The following is an 18,656-nucleotide window of genomic DNA, read 5'->3' as shown; positions in this document are numbered from 1 at the left end:
AGCTTGACGGCTGATTTTATTTTCAGGGTTTATTTGTATCTTTACTAATCTAGTACTGTACCTTTCAGTCAGCTCATCTCCTGTAACATGCTTTATATCTGTGTGCACAAGGCCTAATGGGCCCTATGTCTATGGTACTGACAAAACTCAGAGATTAAAGTTACTTCACTTCCCATATCAATTAAAGCTGTACAGTTACGTCCTCCCACAGGCAAATGTATGAAAGGGGAATCATTGGAAGGAATCTTTTCCGGTCATTAACAGGAAAATTGTGCGCGACCTTGGCATCCGGGGCAGTTTTGCAGGAATCTCCTGGATCCTACTCTCATATAATCCCAACACGAACCTTTACAAGCGAGCAATGGACAAGTGTCTGGAGTGTGAGTTAGTGTTCTACAATACCAACAATATGGTCCACATCGCTGGCCACCAAAGTTTTACGAGGCGTTGCAACTGGAATTTGTTCGTTCGTTCCCCATGGCGTGTTTACTCTTTTTCGTGCACTACCTTCCCCATGAGATGATGAGATACACCCTCATTCTCAACAGTCTCATACACTGGTCTCACTTGACATGCTCCCTTATTTACCTTTCTTACTGATGGGGACCCCATGTTGCGAGATCCCAGATATAACCTCCTTTGCCTATCCAACACATTCACAAAACTCTCTACAGGACAGGGTTCATATATATACTGTACTTCATCTCGGCTTGCAATTGTCTCGGCAAAACGTCAAAAATTGTCTATTTCATGGCCTTTATCTCGCCCTGGCATTCTCCCAAACCTGCCTTCCACAACTGCAAATTTGGCTTTAAGTTCTCCCAGAAACCAGCGGGGATTATCATCCACTTCATATTTCAACTTGGTGAACTCAGACCAGGCATCCTCAAAAGTTATGCAACCCACAAATAAAGTTCTTAATGTTTGTTTCAGACTGTCCCAACCCTCTTGACTAATTTGACAAATCTTGGCCTTGACCATGGTGTAGACTCTGTCTATCCATTCGACTGGTAGCCACCTCCCACTGATCCTCCGAATCTTTGACGACGTACTCCACCCGATAACAAAAGTTAGCTACTGTCTCCTCAGCCTTCAAACCCACTAAATAATCAAATGTCAAGCTCGGATTATCGTTAGTACCCAGTAAAGGAGAAACTATGATATCTATACCTAGGAGATGACAAAACTTGTACACTCTGAAGGTTGGAAGATCTTGCACTTGCAAAGGTATCATTCACAGTTCATCTTACTTCCCACCTCTCCATTGCATGAGAGGAATTTGGTGACTGGGGTTAAGGGGAAGCATTATATAAGGAATGAACAACACACCCTGGAGATTGGAAGTCACCTCAGTAAATGTGAGTGCTAATTGTCCCAAAATAAATTGTTCTAGCAGCACTTGAAGAGTTTGCAGGACTTCATTATGCACTACTAGGAAGGGTCACCTGTGTCCGGTTCCTGATTATCTCTGACTTCAGCCATCCTGACCTGAGATTATCACACTTCTTTCCAACCCGCTTGATCCAGTCCCCGTACAAAAATCATTCATAATAATGCCAAATGCTTAGTCACACATCCAATAGGTAATAACCCTATAAAAATATATACACTCCAATTTTTCACAACAAACTGGTAAGAAAAATGTTTTGTACTGTACACTTGATTAATCTCACTTCTCTCATACACCACTTATATAGCACAGGGGGCACAACAGTGACACATAAAAATGCATAAAAAACTGCTTAAATGATAAATCATAAAAATAAGAACCAGGCGGACTGTGGAGAGCTGTAGAAGGGCCTCTGTGGACTCCAAGAATGGTCAAAGAAATGGCTGCTGAGATTCAATGTCACGAAGTGTAAGAGGATGCACCTGGGGCGTACCAACGGTAAGGAGGCGTAATATATGTCCCAACGGGATGAAGAAACTGCACTATTTGAGACTGAATGTGAGAAGGATCTAGGTGTGTATGTTGACAATGAGCTGAAGTTCTCGGGCCATTGCGAGAAGAAGGTAAATCAGGCAAATAAATTATTGGGTCTTATAAGAACGTCGTTCAGATATCTATACAGTCCATCCCTTGTAATGATTTTCAAGAGTGAAGTGCTTCCCCATTTGGAGTACTGTCACCCCGTCTGGTCCCCGAGATATGCTAGGGACTGTCAGTTGGTTGAAAATGTTCAAAGGAGGGCTGCCAGACTGGTGCCTGCACTTCGGCACCTCAGCTACCCTGAGAGATTGGAGAGCCTGAACTTGCCTAGCTTATACTACAGACAGGCAAGGGGGGCCCTAGTTGAGGTGTATAAGCATCTCAGGGGGCACTACTCAGTCGAGTGTCCTTACTTGGAGCTGGCGGACGCTCGCCCCACAAGGGGTCACAGCTTAAGATTGAAGAAGCTGCAAGTCCAGAAAACTGTGAGGGCAAACTTTTTTGGAGTGAGAATTGTGAACTCTTGGAACAATTTACCAGAAAGTGTTGTGACGGCACTGAGTGTAAGCTCCTTCAAGACAAGACTTGACCAACACTGGAGCAGGTTCAGGTACATTCAGGAGCTGGTGCATGCCCAGTACTTGCCAAAAGTGCGTAAGAGAGACGTGACCGAATACCCAAACGGCTAACGAGCCGATCAGTGAAGAGGATAAAAGTAAAGTACAAAAGTAAAAAGTAATAGTCTAGGAGACTGGAACAAAAATGAACTCTAATCTTCAAAATGAACAATGTACATTTTCAATACACAAAAAGTACTCAGAGTAATGCTCAATTGATTAATCACAAAAATAAATGATAATACTGAACAAGAATGTGTCAAAGAAAATGTTAATCTGGTCTCAAAAGTGAATAACACACAACTCTACCCAACAACGTCAGCTAGAGAAGGTACAGGAAAGGGCCTGCATAATCATGCTCGGCGCAGACTACTCCGGCTATATTAACGCTCTCTCCACCTTGGAAATGCCATCCCTCAGTGACCTCCACCACCAAGCACTAGCAAGGTTTGGCAGTGGACTACTGCACCATCCTCGTCATCGCCACCTCCTGCCACCGGCAGTCCCCCGCCCACCTCGCGCAGTCAGCCACTACAACAAAATTCAGCCCATAAGAGCCCGCACTGATAGATATAAGAATAGCACATTCCTATCTATTGTTAAAATAATAAACAACTCCTGATTTATGTACTGTACAGCCCTGTAAATGTATTCAACGCATATCATAATTTCTAAATCAAATGTAAGTTTGTTTATTTTCAGCCACCAGCTGCAACTCTATTAATAAACCGTTTATTATTATTATTAGATGGTTCTTTTTCCGCATATGATGTAGTTAGGAATTCATAATTCCTCACCTGGGTGGGGTAGGGAGTCCTCATTTCTCTCCTGGTGTAGTTGTGTTTCTTGGCTTCTCATCCAGTGTTGGGGGTGGCGAGTGTATCGCAGGCTGGGTGCGTCAAGTCAACATTGACAGCTAAGTACTGATCGTCTCTCTAACAGTTGTTTCTTCCTTTCAAGTTGAAATTGTCACTTTTGTATATCAGTTGTGGGTTGATCGTCAATCTTTGCACTGTACTGTTGGTGGGAGGATGTTGATAAATCCAGATGGGGAGGAGATGGAGAAGGGCCCGACAAACCAGGCTGGCAGATGTCTCCTTGGTCAAGAGACCACAGCCACGTGAGCGGGCAGCGCTGACTACACACGTCCTTACCCTATGAAGGGTGAACTCGTGCTTTATCAATAAATTCAATTGTAAAAAAACTGACATCAACTGAGAACTTTAACAGTTTCTATTCTAGTTTACAACAACAAATAAATGATACTGGGACAAATAAACATTGGTTACATAACCTTTGTACAGTATGGCACTTCCTGTAACACTCGGCAGTGAATCACTGCCCCCAACACCATTAAAACGCAGATGTTCACTTGTCACACTCAATGTCTAAGTATCAATGACATTAAAAAAAAGTGGTCAAAACAATTGCTATGGCATCAATGTAGGAATGCATGAAATAAAAATTACACTGGTATGCAATTACAACTCGTCTGAAATCTCACAAAAAGAATAAAAAAAATATAATTTAGGTAGGATAGTTCATTAAAAAAAATGGTGCATTTTCTAAATATTAATTTCAGTAAAGGTATAGAAGAGGGTGACCACCAGAAGTAATTATCCGAATTGGTTGAAATTTTTTTCTGCACACTAATATCATATTAAACACAAAAAAATGGAAACGGCAATGCATAGAACCTGACCTAACATACCCAAAGGCAGGGGGATCACCTGAAAAATCGTCGCCCCAGAATGTCCACCTGAAAAATTGTCACCCCGGGATATCCCACCTGAAGAATTCTCACCCCAGCCTGCTCCACCTGAAGAATCGTCACCCCAGCCCACAGTGAATATAATTTGTATAATTAGGATAACATAAATATATTCCTTTGTGTTATGCATCTTTATTGTGATGCATATTACAAAGGGTACTGAACAGCTATTTGTTGACATAAAATTTCCAGAGGATTATCAGAAAACGATCATGCCACATGAATTCTTGAAGGCAAGAATTTAAAAAGCTTCGTTTGCAGCCAAGCATGGTCTTGGTGTAACTCTTGTTCCAATATGATTCAATCGTTTGTGTGTGCACACCAGTATTCACATCCACAAAATTGATTGAGTGGTTCACAGTTCTGTGCGTGTATCCAAGACCTTGAATATTGCGGTATGCTCTCCACTCATCACTGTGAATGACTGATCCTTGTTGTACCACTTTGAGTATTATAGGAAGGGAAGGTATTGCGTGCCATGGTCGACTGATGATTATATTCAAATTTTTTTGAGCCCACTTACTATTATATAGTCCTCCTACCTGACTGGAGGGTCCCGACTCCACTAATCCGAAGATTAACAACCGTGGAGGGTCCTGACCCCACCTGAAGAATTGTCACCCCAGGTGTTGCCACCTGAAGAATCGTCGCCCCAGGATATCCCAATGAAGAATTGTCATCCTGCCGGACTCTGGGGTGACAATTCTTCAGGTGATCCAGGCAGGGTATTTTAGATCAGGTTCTTTGCATGATCGTGTTAATTTATGTGTTAAACAACTTACCTTAATATTAAGGTTGATATAAATCAGCAATGGCGAGGAGGAATACGTGGAAGCGTTCACCATCATTTAGGAAACGTCTCTTGAAAAGGGATTCAGTGAGATAAACAACAAAAAATGGCGCCGGAAGGAGAATTGTGAAACGGGATAGAGAAAATAAAAAAAATCAAATATAATACAGTACTTAAAATCATAAAAGAAAGTTGTTGTTTCTTTTAATATCCTTAAAATCAACAACACAATAGGTATAGCAAAAATCAATAAAATCAACAAACAACTTCTGGTGGTCACCTTAATTTAACTCGCACCTCGGGCTGTGAAAATTAGCCTATGAGCTTATTTCGACTTTTTAAGATTAAGTTACAATTTAATGGATACATCCCATTTCGTCACCACTATCAAATCCGTTTCACCATTAACAGTCACTGGTATTAATGACAAATTGTAAGTTATTATTTTACACGAATAGAAATTACACATGTATACAGATGGCTCGAGAAGTATTTTGTTATTATTATACATGAATATTAATTATTTAAAAGATAATTATTAAAACATTGGTAAATAAACAAAATACAGAAATGGTAATTTGGCACCAGCGCATAAGACACCGCGCATGAGATGATTGCAGGCGATTATTTTTTTCCGTCTTTAAAAAATTGTCTCAAGTGTTTTTTTATTTTTTATAATCCCAAGCAGCAGTTATTTTAGTGTATATAATGATGTGAATGAACGGGGGTGATGAAAGGGGTAAAGCAGTGGTTACGAGACTGGTTAAAAATAGTGGTGACGAAGCAGGTTGGTGACGATATGGGCAGACCCCAATTTAATCAATGTTCGAGCTTTGCAATGCAAAGTTTAAATTGATGTCAAGTTCCCAGGTAGGCAGTCCCATTCTGGGCAGAGCAGCCTGGAGCTCCAGACCACAACATCCGTTCTTCCCAAGAGTATAAAGGCGGCGACACACTGGGCACTTTCCTTCGCTAAATTATATAAAGATACATACATTCATTATTTCAAACATGAGCACGTAGGAAGTTTATCAGAAATCTTATACATGAATTAACTGTTAAACACTGGTAGCAAATTTACGATTTCGGAGGACTCATTTAATATATACTTATTTTTACCCATACTGAGGCATACTACGATAAATTACGTATAAATAATAATGCATTATGCAAAAAATGGCATTTTAAAAGAACAGAATCACATTCAAATATTACACGGCCCCTGAAAGTTGGTGGATGAGTGTGACAGACTTTGCCGTTCGAGCGAACAGCCGTCAGCAGAGGCGGGAAATATGATTGCATATGATTTCTAGCAGACGCTACAATATGCTGTCTACTCTCGCATCAGCAGTAATTTAGTATTACGGATACGTAATTTGTCTTAGTATGCTTTATTGTGGGTAAAAATAAAGATATATTAAATGAGTCCTCCGAAAGCGTAAATTTGCTACCTGTGTTTAACAATTAACTCATGTATAAGATTTCTGATAAACTTCCTACGTGCTCATGATTAAAATAATGAATGTATGTATCCTTATATAATTTAGCAAAATATCTTTCTCGTCAGAAACAGTCATCCCAACGATTATGAATACTGTAAACTCATTTAGAAATACATCATTACCTCAGGACGAAATCGGACCGACTTACAACAACCAATCAGCTGTAACTCTTAAGGGGGGGGGGATCTCTTCTCAGCTGGGAAAAACGCACTATGTAGTTGAGGTCTTGCAGGAATGTGCTATAGTTCTTCAATTGCTTAAGCAAGTGAGGCATCTGCAAAAGCTAAAGAAAAGACAAATGGGTGGTCGTGAAGTTTCTTCAAAAGTGGTGGCAGCTGGCTGGTCAAATTAGACCCTGAATAATGATTTAATAATACTACTAATAATAATGAAGTTTTAAAGTGACGAATAAATAGAAATATGTCACCGTTTGTGTCATATTTTAAACTTTTATTGATTCATGATTTATTCCAAATTTTATTTGAAATGATATGAAGCTCATTTGAGCATTAATCCAGCCAGTAAAGATCCCGCCAAACCCAAAGACTATAATAAGAAAGACGAGAAAGCGTCTATCTTTACCGAAAAAACGTGAGCCTCTGAGCGCCGATCAACGCCATCTGTTGAGCCCGCGGTTTTCGCCTTGTTTTCCTGTCTTCCTTCTTATAGTCTTTGGCCAAACCGTAGTCCATTTCTAGAAACAGCAGAAATCCTGCTGCTTGCTGAATGTTTAGGTCAACGGCCAGCAAAAACGGGCAACATGTTTGGAGGAAAGTGTCCAGTGTGCCGCCGCCTAAAGTTACACTTCAAGTTTTCTACATTCGACATGTTCTTCAAACAAGATTTAGGAGTTTCGAAAATACAAAAACGACAATAATTTCAATAAACTCATCGGATTCTCTGAGGTCTGTAAATCAAGGAAATACTACTTCAGTTTTGAATGGTTATCTCATAGCTTCACGAGAAGCCACACAAAGATCAGCTGTTTACTTGGCCCTCAAAACACATCATCTTAACACTATTTACACTACCGTACAAGTATACTGTAGGTAAATGAAGCCTTCAATATCTACTCCATACAAATTGAATGCTTCAGCTCACAGTAGGTATATCTAACTCAGGACGACTCATACAGGTTACATCGTACTTTCAATTTACATACATTACATAATTATCAAGCTGGCCCTTCAGGTAATACTAAAGAAAATGGATGGTGTCTCCTTACCAGAGAAAATACGTCACTTTTTGTGGGTAACTTAAGAAAGATCATAGCTACATGTTTTATTGACTGGAGCGTAATATGAATCGGATGACATATGTTAACTAACCTGTACTGTTGAACTCTGTACACAGCCATACTTTATAACATTTGTCCGGTTATCGGTTAGGTATTTTTTATTATTTTTTTTACAATAACATCAAAAGATGATACAGTCCGACGAAACTGTGAAAACATTATTAACAATCTATTAAAGAGATAAAAGGAAATGAGTATGCATAGAACCTATTAGAACTTGATCTAACCTAATGTAACTTACCAAACCCTAACTTGTCAGAAAGACCTTTTAAAACATACATAATGATACTGAATTGATTCTCGTTCCATTTACCTATTTAATAGAGTGCATTTAACGTTTCCACAAACTTTCATCATATTCTATTAACTCCTGCTGGTGTTGGGCTAAAAAAACTGCCTAACCAGCAACCGAACAAATTTCCACAGCTCATTCATTCTTAACCAGAAAGATGAAGGCCCATCACTTTCAATTCCTGATGGCTAGTGAACTAGAACGTGTTTAAAATACCTCAGTTATTGATGCGTATTAATACATTATACTCGTAAGTCGTAACATCAACATCACGTTATAATAAACCAAGGACATGCATCTCTCTTCGTTTTAAACTGTTGATGACTCGTGCGTTTAAGTAGAATACCTTACACAATACATCAGCTGTAACAAAGTTCACTACAAAACTTTTCCCTGCTTTGTTCGTCAGCTTGTGTTGACGTCACCACGGGAAGGAAATACCGAACGTTATGGTGCTTATCTAAAATTTAACAACCTTAACGTTTCTTGAACCACGGAATGTGTATTTGATTACTTACTAATCTAGAATACAACTTAAGTTGTTCTTGAAGTGCAGTAATACATTATAACATCAACATCTCCCAACCTCAACACAAGACGATGAAATTTAACTGATACAAATATCTGTCCACCACCAAGACTGATTTTATGGCGCTGTCATACGAGCGCTTTTATGAGGAATTCCTGGACTGAAAGTTGTTTCGAGCAATTTTCCAGAAATTCTAGCACGTTTTTGGAACAATTTAACTGGGCGATCGTGATCGTTAATTCCGAATGATTTCGAGCAAGATTCCAGAGTCAAAACACGGCTAACACTATATTAATTTTAATGACACGAAGCTCCAGTCTATAATAAACACTTTCAGTCCTCGCCAGCCACTTACAAGTCTACAATCTTTTTTATTTTATTTATGTTTTTTTCCCTTTTTAATAAGAGTATCAAGGATAGCTGCTGCGTCGTCTGCATTCATCTTATCTTGTTACTGCATATTAAAAGAAACTTCTTAAAATTCATTAATCTACGCTGAATACTTTTTTGCGTAATCCTGATGATAAAAACAGATGAGAGTCAAATGCAGATGCTCGTTTGGATGGAAAAGTGAACATCAATATGACTCCCTCTTACTACAGCGAAGGTAAAACTACAAATGAAACGTCGCTCCTACAGCGTTACCTTGCAAATTTAGAGCTCCAATTAATGACCCTAACCTTCGACGAGGTGCCTACGATAACAATGGTATAACTTTCAATAATCAAACATATCGATGGATTTTCTCATCAAACAGAAATAAAAAATACTTTGTTTTTAAAATCTGCAATTTGTCATATTACACAACCATAACAAGTACAAGTTAATGTTTACGCTACATAATTGAAAATTTAAGAAACCTTTTTTTTTCCTTGGCGGGTTATTTACTACCATCCCAGCTACTGACACATACACACTGAGACCTGTCTTACATATTCCAATATCTTAAAATATATACTCCAACTAGAGGCAAGACACCATCCACAAGCATAAGTATAATATTGGGTATATCACTGTATATAACCAACACATTTTCCTTAACAGTACACCACCCTATTTAGCAACCGACAATAACATATTCGGCTTAAACTTAATATTTGTATAAAAAGAGCAAAAATAGCTACTCATGAAAAAGGCACACTGAGTTACTTGAAGGGTTTCCTGGAGTAGAATTTTCCGTAGTGGAGAAGGTAGTGACGGTGGAGTGGAGGAGCACCTTGCTGACTCGTCGAGGCTGCTTCTGAAGTCACAGGTCAGTGCAACACCCGTGCTAGATGGTCGTAAGCGAGGTGTAATGACGATTAAGACCATTTAGCACGGCGCCGAAAAGACGCTTCCAGTTATGTTTGATGTGTGGCCGTAGAACACACCATTTTGTGTGGCTGTAAAACACACCATTATGCGTCACACGTGGGTGTAATACAAATCATCGTCACTTGTGGCTCTAACACAAACCAGTTACAATTACACATGTGGCTGTTTCGAACTATTACGCCTCTAATATGAACTATTACGCCTCTAATATGTAATCATCCAAGCGTTTGTGTACTTGCGTGCGTCACAAACCATCACGTTTCAAATGTGACCACGCTGGTGAGTGTAGTTATATCACACCTTATCACGAGTCTATGAATGCCCATTGTCGTCACCTGCTGCTGGTACACACGACCACGAACTGCCTTCACCATCATAATTGACATATAAACGTATTCACACATGTGTTATCACAGACACTGATGTCATAGTACTCAAAGTATAGTACACGCCATGTTTTCTCAGCCTTAGTACTGTAGTCTTTTCTGAGTTATGCATATACCCGAAATCTTACAACAAAATGAAGGGGGTAAACATCTAAAAACAAATTTACTTTACAATAAAGAAAACAAATTGTGGATGAGATACACTTTGAGGTCGACTACTGCTACGAGTGCTGAGGGAGGCGCACGAGCACGACCCAGCGAGTGGAGGACATTCACTAACACCGACTGACTCGTCACTCGCCCGACGCCCAGTCGCCCTGCATGTGGGCCACTTGTAGGAGGTGCGGGTGACGCAGTGGTGTGGGCGACGACGTGTCAGCCACTCACGATGACACACACCAACATGCACTTACATGTACAGTGAAGGTAGAAGACAAATACTGTACAAATATTTCCTTATTCTATCAAAGTAATGTATATCTTTACGTAATTCTGTTCTAACTGCGAAAAGTTTATACTTATTATATCACGGTCTGCACGAACACCTTTTCTGAGTGAGGATGTGACGGGTGGTAGCGGCACTGGGCAGGTGTGTGGGCCTCGCATGTGAGGACGCGTGGCGGCAAGTGTGGCGCAGTGGACAGTGGCAAGCGCAGCGCCTTCTCACCTGCCGTAACATGCACGGGACTTGCACCAACCACCTCAACACCAATAGCGCCACTGCACCGAAAGAATTGAGCAAGGAAAGCCTCACATGAAGCAACAAGTGAACACCGCAGGACACACCTTCCCCGGCGATGTTAAATGAGGAGCCAAGCCGCCAACACCACCCACTTCACTGAAGACCAACTTTCACCTCCCGGCTCCCGCACCCTCCCATGGCGGAAACTGGAAGCAAACTATCCAATTAGGTAAAAATAAACAAAAGCGACACCTGGATAAAATTAATCGTTAAATAATGTTACTACAATGTACATATTCATCGCTTTTACCTTACATCTGACGAATCTGTTGCAAATAAGACAAATCCAGTCGAGTATAAAAAAAAAATCTTTACACTACCATAACACGTAATCCTATAAACTATGCTATTCCTTACACTCATTTAATATCACTTCAGTACCTGGCGACTCGTTTGATTGCAAACATTGTTCGCAGTCATTAATAGTTTACACAATTTATTTTCATCATTATCTCCATACTGTAGATAATAGCTACCTCGGTAATCATATTTAGATATTCCCTCGTGAAAACTGATTAAAATATTTATTAAAAATATAGTTCATGCGACTGATTCCACCTATAAAAAAACTGCTATAAAACTAAATTTTATAAATTAGAATTTGAAAATCAACGGTAGTAGAATTTAAATCACGTTTCACTGACTGGCAGTACAGCACAATATTAGTATGGGGGACTGATATCCCATTACTGATGAATGAACACAATAGTCTTTACGTTTTTAAAATTTAAGTTTCCCTGGAGTGTGTTGTACTGTGTCAAAGACTATATAATATAGTCTTTGGTACTGTGTCGTAATGGTAAACTGGTCAGTATTCAAGTCTTCAAAAGAAAATTTCTTGAACTTCATCTAAGGCTAATAACATGCTTACTTTACGCTCAAGTTAACAACATCCCAAGAAAATCTCAATATCAGCGTAAGGAATATTTAAACAAGTGTTGCCAGAAGAAACAGAAGCTGGCTAGTAGGTGTATTTCGCCATATGCTATACCAACGACTAGACCACCGTAGAGTATGCCAAAAACCGTTGTGCACTCCGTGTAATTAAACCATAATGTCTTCTATACTAACGCCATCCTTCTCGCATCGCACTACACATATGCATTTCTTTATTACTTTCTTATTAATATAAATGTATGGACACTATATAAATAGGAAGTTGGTTTATTTTTCGAATCACCTGATTAGCAACTTATTCCACCTTAAAATTAAGCCACCCAAACTGATCAGTGCTTAATGCTAAACTATTATATGAATAAACTGTACTGTGGGGGAACAACGGCATAGGTTAGTTACTAACCTATGCATTTGTGTTGTTGATTTTTTTAATAAATAATTTGCAACAGGAATTCCCAATACTGTACAATAGGAGGCGGCCCCACAGCCAGCCATGTATGACACCTGACACTCTACCACAAGTAAAGTTGTATAATATTAAAAACTAACGGAGAAAGCATTCAGTGAACATGTTTCACCACGGACTGCTGTACGTATAGTCCTCACAGTATAAGCAAACTTGCGCTGAACCTTGTCCTTGACGGAATCAAAAAGGCGTCGCCATTTTGCGCAGTTCATAATATCACTAGATGCCAACTTCTTTTTTCACTAACAATTAACAAAAAATAAAATATGATTGAAAAAATCTAACACCAATCAGCAATTTTTCTTATCACATCTAGTGTGTAGCAACACAAAGAGGTCGCTAACACTAAAACATCAAATTACTGTATATACATACCTACTAAAGATCGCCAACACTGAAACATCAGATTACTGTATACTGTATATACATACTTACTAAAGGTCGCCAACATTGAAACATCGGATTATTAAACCTGACACAACGAGTTGGAAGAAGGTAATGACACCAGTGATCATAGAAAACTAAGGTAAAGATATAAAACTAAATATAGCACTACAAAAAGGTAAAGTTATAACAAAGGTAAAATCATAACAATAAGGTAAAGTCATAACACTACACTAAGGTAAGTTACAGTAAGAAAGTAAATTTTGCAATATATTAAAGTTACAAGTTTACATCACTAAAACCAGCAAATAACTATCTGCCGTAAATCACTAACGTAATTCATGTTTTACAATCGAGGAAAAAATCACACACAAGAAACTGACTCTGTTTAACACTAAACTGTGATGTCAAAATATTCTGAAGATATAGGAAATATAACTCAACCTACACATGGGTACACTGGTCATTGTTAGTAACTGGTAAATACAGTAGATATAACTACATTTTAGGTTAACATCACCGATAACACTCCACTTTAATGTTTATCAGTTTCGACGGGTAGGTTTAATTAAATGTCGTATTAAGATGTTGGATATGCAAACACAGTCACGAAATAATAAATGTATAAAGATAATACAATAAAAACGTAAGCATGACGTAATGCCTCCGACTTGCTAGCAACAAAATTAATACAGTACAAAATTTACCCCTTTGTTAGTCGTGTTATTTAGGTCAACAGACTATTTTTAAAAGGGTGTTTCTTATACATACCAGTTACTTTAAGTCACATTACTAAACAAAATGCAATGTAATATGCTTTAAAAAATGCTTAATTCTTATAAATTAATGTTTTGTTTTATTCCCCCTATTACTTTCCATTGCTTGATCGTATGAAGTTTTCATTCATCAATTGTCTTCCTTAATAGGATATAAATTAATTTTCATTAAAGAGGGAAGGGGGAAGCCAAACATTTCATGAACAATGTTAGAGGAGCAAGGAAATGTCAGTGTGAAGATAATGTAAATAGTCACAGAAGTGAAAGTTTTCAGAGGTGTATGCAAAGTACAAATGAGCAAAACTTTAATTCTAACTCAGATTTGAGATTAAACGTAAATAAACCTAGCTTCATAGAGGGAAAACTTGAAATGTATGTACTGTACACGAATGCAGAATCGTAAGTAAGTAAATGTGATGAGCTGAAGGTTAGAGTAGGTAATACAAACCAAGATATAATTTGTGTATCTAAAACTTAGATACAAGACTGTGAATCACCACTAAATTATAGAATTCCACGATATATGTGTAAAACTTACATAAATGCTCAGGAAAAAAGAAGTGAGTAGTCATATATTTTAAAAAATAAGCTACAACTGGAAGAATGTGAAGAACTTTATAAACAGAGGAGTGAAGGATGCATTATGGTGCTGGATTAAAGTGAGGACGTTAAAATTCTGGCTGGAGTTATTTACAGAAAGGATAGTCGGGGAGCAGGAATGAACGATAAACTAGTACAAATGATAAGAAGAGCAACTAACCTTGCACGAGGAAACGTAATATTATGTGATTTTAAATTACCCAAAATTAACTGGAACACTCATTGTGTTAATGATAGTGAAAACTCTTTTTCGAGAATATTTTGGGATCTGTTAAGGGACTTACTATTGAAACAGATCATTGATACTCCCACGAGGAAATGATGTGAAAATGAACCCAGTTTACTAGATCTACTTATTGTGGATGTATATGTTGAAGTATTAAATATTGACTATCAGGAGCCACTAGGTGGAAATGACCATGCTGTAATGATATGGGAATATGTTGTGAGAGTTAAACATACAGAAATCACCCCGAGATTCAGTTATGATTTCAAAAAAGGAAGATGTCAAGAGCTCAGGAACGCTTTAGGGACTTATGATTGGACTGAAATGTATGATTTAAATATAAACCTCATTGATGAAAAGTGGAAGATTTTAAATAATAGTGCATTGAATGTTATAAATCAATATATACCTAAAAAGTGTTTGAATTATGATAATAAGAACAAACCAATGTGGTGGAACAAAGTGGCTGACAAAGCAGTTAAAAACAAGGCGTGTGCATGGAAAAGATACTTGGCAAATAAGAATGATCATAGTTTTAAGGAATATATTAAAACATAAATCAAGCAGCAAAAGACATTAAATGAGTCAAAAGAAACTTTAGAAGAGTTTAAAGAGAAATCTTAAATCATTTTATAAATATATAAACAGTAAAAACAAATCAAGAGTGCCCGTGTTACAATTACAGACAAACAATTCAAAATGCACAGAATCTGATAAGGAAACTAATGAATATTAAATGACTATTTTAAGTCGGTCTTTAACGTAGACGAGGATGAAGATTTTTTTATTTTAATGATTTTGCAAAAATGTTTTTCGTGGGTGATAATTATTGAACCATTCCAGTATAAGGGTCCTGTTTCAAACTGTAGTATATATAATATTGAAGTGACAGAACAGCAAGTGAAAAGGATGTTATGGAGTTTAAACCCAAATAAAACAATGGGGCCAGACGGTACACAAGCAAGAATTTTGAAAGAGGCAGCTGATCAACTTGCATGTCCATTAACACATATATACAATGCACAGTATCACTTTTGAGTGGAAAAGTCCCAAAAGTATGGAAAGTAGTCCTGATTATATCTGTGCATAAGAAAGGTGATCATAGCTTGGCCTCCAGTTATAGTGTGGCGTAGTGTATGTGGCCAGTTGTGTTAGGCTCACATACATGCGTACCTGTACAGGAAGGAGATCTAGCAAGGATGGAGGTGAGAAGGGAAACTCACTATGGCGTTATATATATATATATATATATATATATATATATATATATATATATATATATATATATATATATATATATATATATATATATATATATATGCAAGTAAATCACTGTAGGTACGCGTGATCCAAGTATATGCTGATAACCACAAGGGAACAAGAAAACACGAAGTTCCCAATCGCTTTCGTGTAACTCATATCTTCAGGGGTGAGTACAGACTAAGGAGAAATACTTGACAAGACTAATATATACAGTAGAGGAGAGTGAGATCAAGTCCCTAAGGGACAGCAGGTGCCTACAATGTTCCAGTCATAAGGCAGTGACCCTTACTAATCTTCTTAATAAAAAAAATTGACCATGCCATCTCTAAGCACAACAGCTGTCCGTAGTCAGGTCGTAGGGTAAGATGACCCAACCTTCTCACCTGGTTACAAATCTTCGTAATCACAAAATTATCCAGTTTGTACATACCATTACTCAAATTCATGTTGACAGATTCGGTATGTTTAATGAGACTGGATTCTATAATGTTCCTAATGACAATTGAATTACAAGGTAATATTGAGGAGGCATTATCCCAGTCAATGCAATGCTTATTATCTCTCATGTGAATGAACAGAGCATTGGATTCCTGGCCTGTCCTAACACTATATTTATGCTGTTTAAGTCTAGTTATAAGATCTTTACCCGTCTGGCCTAAGTAGAACATATTACATTCCTTGCAAAGAACCTTGTAAATGCAGCCGCCTGCGTTGTTGGGGGGAGTTCTTAATTAACATTTGTTTTACAGTGCGTGAGTTTTTAAATGCCACATTAACGTTCCAGGTTTTCAGTTGTAAAGGAATTTGAGAGAATTTTTTGTTAAATGATAATACTAAGAGGTGGACGCTGTATCAGAGGTGAGATTGATAGTATTGAGAAAGTAGAGGCCATAAACACACATTACAAAAGCAAAGAACAAATAAAAGAAAAAAGACACGCTTCCAGTCAACGAACAGTGGACAAATGGAATTATCTGGATCAGTATGTAGCTCAAGCAACAGCCGTTAACCAGTTCAAGAACCGCCTCGAAAAAGTCAACGCGTAGATGTGAGCCGAGCCTGGCAATAAATCCCGACAGGGATAATCTACACCAGGATACTGCTACTACTATGAGAATAACTAGAATTATAAAATACCTAAATATAAGTTTGCTGTAGAAAGACCCAGAAATTGGAGATGTGCAGTACAGTACATGTTACATTGTCTCCAGCACTCCACATGTCCACACAATCACGCACGATTATAATACAGAGAACGAGCTTTGCCGCTCTCACAAGGTAAACTTAAACTTAATTGTTAGTAATCCTTTTTCTAATTCACTTTGTTATAATAAAAACTGTATTAACTAAAAGTTATTTATTGTTTATAAACCGTTGACAAGTAACACTAAAATAAAGTTGAGTGTTTATTTTACTAAATAATGCGGCACCAACAACTCAAGCTCCCCTAGTAACAAGTGCAACATCAAAAACAATAACAATTTATGCCTTTCACAGATACAAATGTTTCATCACACTTTCATTAAAATCTATAATTTACTTAATACATGAAAACCTAGATACGATAATATTAGCGAATGTGCAGTGAGCGAGTGAAGTAGAGAATAACAGGTTGGAACAAGTGTTTGGCTGGAGTGGGAGGGTGGGGGGGGGAGGGGTTGGCTTCTATCCTTGCAAGATGAAGCTTGTAGCCCTCTCCCTCGCCGCCGTCTGGTTAAAGTACAACTATGCATTACTTATGTGCAAAATATGATACAGTATACTTTTTAAGACTGCAAAATTAACTATAGGCTAACGCTCGATTTTCCAACTTTATAAACAAGTATCAATATATATATATACACTTCTGTGATGTTTAATTCGTAAACTTATCGGTGAGAGAGCTTAATGAGATGAATTACTAATTAAAACAAATCCCAATACAGTCGACGTAGCTGGCACGTTCACAGCCACAAGAGAAATGTACTTACACCATAGGGGTAGGCAGCCAATATCTAGTGCTGGGGACTTTCCACATGCTGTGTTCTGATTCTGGATCTTCATAGTCACTAAACATCACACACAATACAGTAAGTAAGCGGCCACGGACATCACAGTAACACAGATACTCGACAACTGTACCTCAACCTCAACCCTTCTCCTCACCTCACTTATGCTGCGTCGTCTGCCACAGTGTTGCCACCCTACAATATATCCTATTATTTTGGGAGCTTAGTTAAGAGTGTTAACGTGTTCTCTTTCTAGCACAAGCATCTTAATATACACTATGCTATATATAATGGAAAAGACTTAACGTCAACTTAGTATTTATTGGGAAATATTATATCCGTTTAAAAATTAAGAGAGATGAGGCGCCCTCCCACCCGTACTGGACGTGTCAAAACGTGTCACCAGCCCTGTACAGCACCTAATTATTGATTGTGAGGCTGGTACATAGTATTGTATATAAACTCTAATTGTTATCTATTATATTGAACAAAATTTTACAAAAATAAAAATAAATTACATCACAAAACTAGGGGTGATGATGCACTAAATGGGAGTATGGGGAGATCTTTTTCGCAAATTATTTTCCCCCAACACATAACTTCAAATCTATGTACTGCAGGGGTATGGGCAGGTGATCTGTGACCCACCTGAGATAACCTGACAGCCATATTAATGTTGTACGTGGTGCACAGAGGTTTATTACAACTGTTTACGCTCACCTGTACAACCCAACAGGTATCGAGAAATCTAGACAAAAAATCACTCTTGGTGGATGTGGAGAGAGGGCAGTTTTTTTACTACTACTACTTCTACTGTACTAGCGCTGCGTCGCCATCTCAACACAGCAGAGGCCGCATGATGCTCACAAACACGAAATAAAACACA

The 18,656-nt window shown here is 38.1% G+C and overlaps 1 long non-coding RNA gene across 5 annotated transcripts in view; it reads right to left on the bottom strand.

The window, feature by feature from the left end:
- LOC121870650 overlaps positions 1–17,938 on the bottom strand; it is a 59,964-nt gene extending 42,026 nt beyond the window's left edge. For 3 of the 5 annotated variants that reach the window (XR_006089741.1, XR_006089740.1, XR_006089739.1), the window contains exon 1: positions 17,753–17,938. This is a non-coding gene — a long non-coding RNA (uncharacterized LOC121870650). Of the gene's footprint in view, positions 1–3,344; positions 3,785–9,877; positions 10,733–17,752 lie in introns of those variants that run through there. The other 2 variants (XR_006089742.1, XR_006089743.1) reach the window with 2 other exon arrangements.
- Between the last annotated feature and the right edge of the window lie 718 nt (positions 17,939–18,656).

The sequence above is a fragment of the Homarus americanus genome, unplaced genomic scaffold (genome assembly GCF_018991925.1).
Source record: "Homarus americanus isolate GMGI-L3 unplaced genomic scaffold, GMGI_Hamer_2.0 scaffold56333, whole genome shotgun sequence".
In the NCBI taxonomy this organism is placed as follows: Eukaryota; Metazoa; Arthropoda; class Malacostraca; order Decapoda; family Nephropidae; genus Homarus; species Homarus americanus.
The sequence above is the reverse complement of the archived record's forward strand: the minus strand, read 5'-3'. Positions and strand labels throughout refer to the sequence as shown.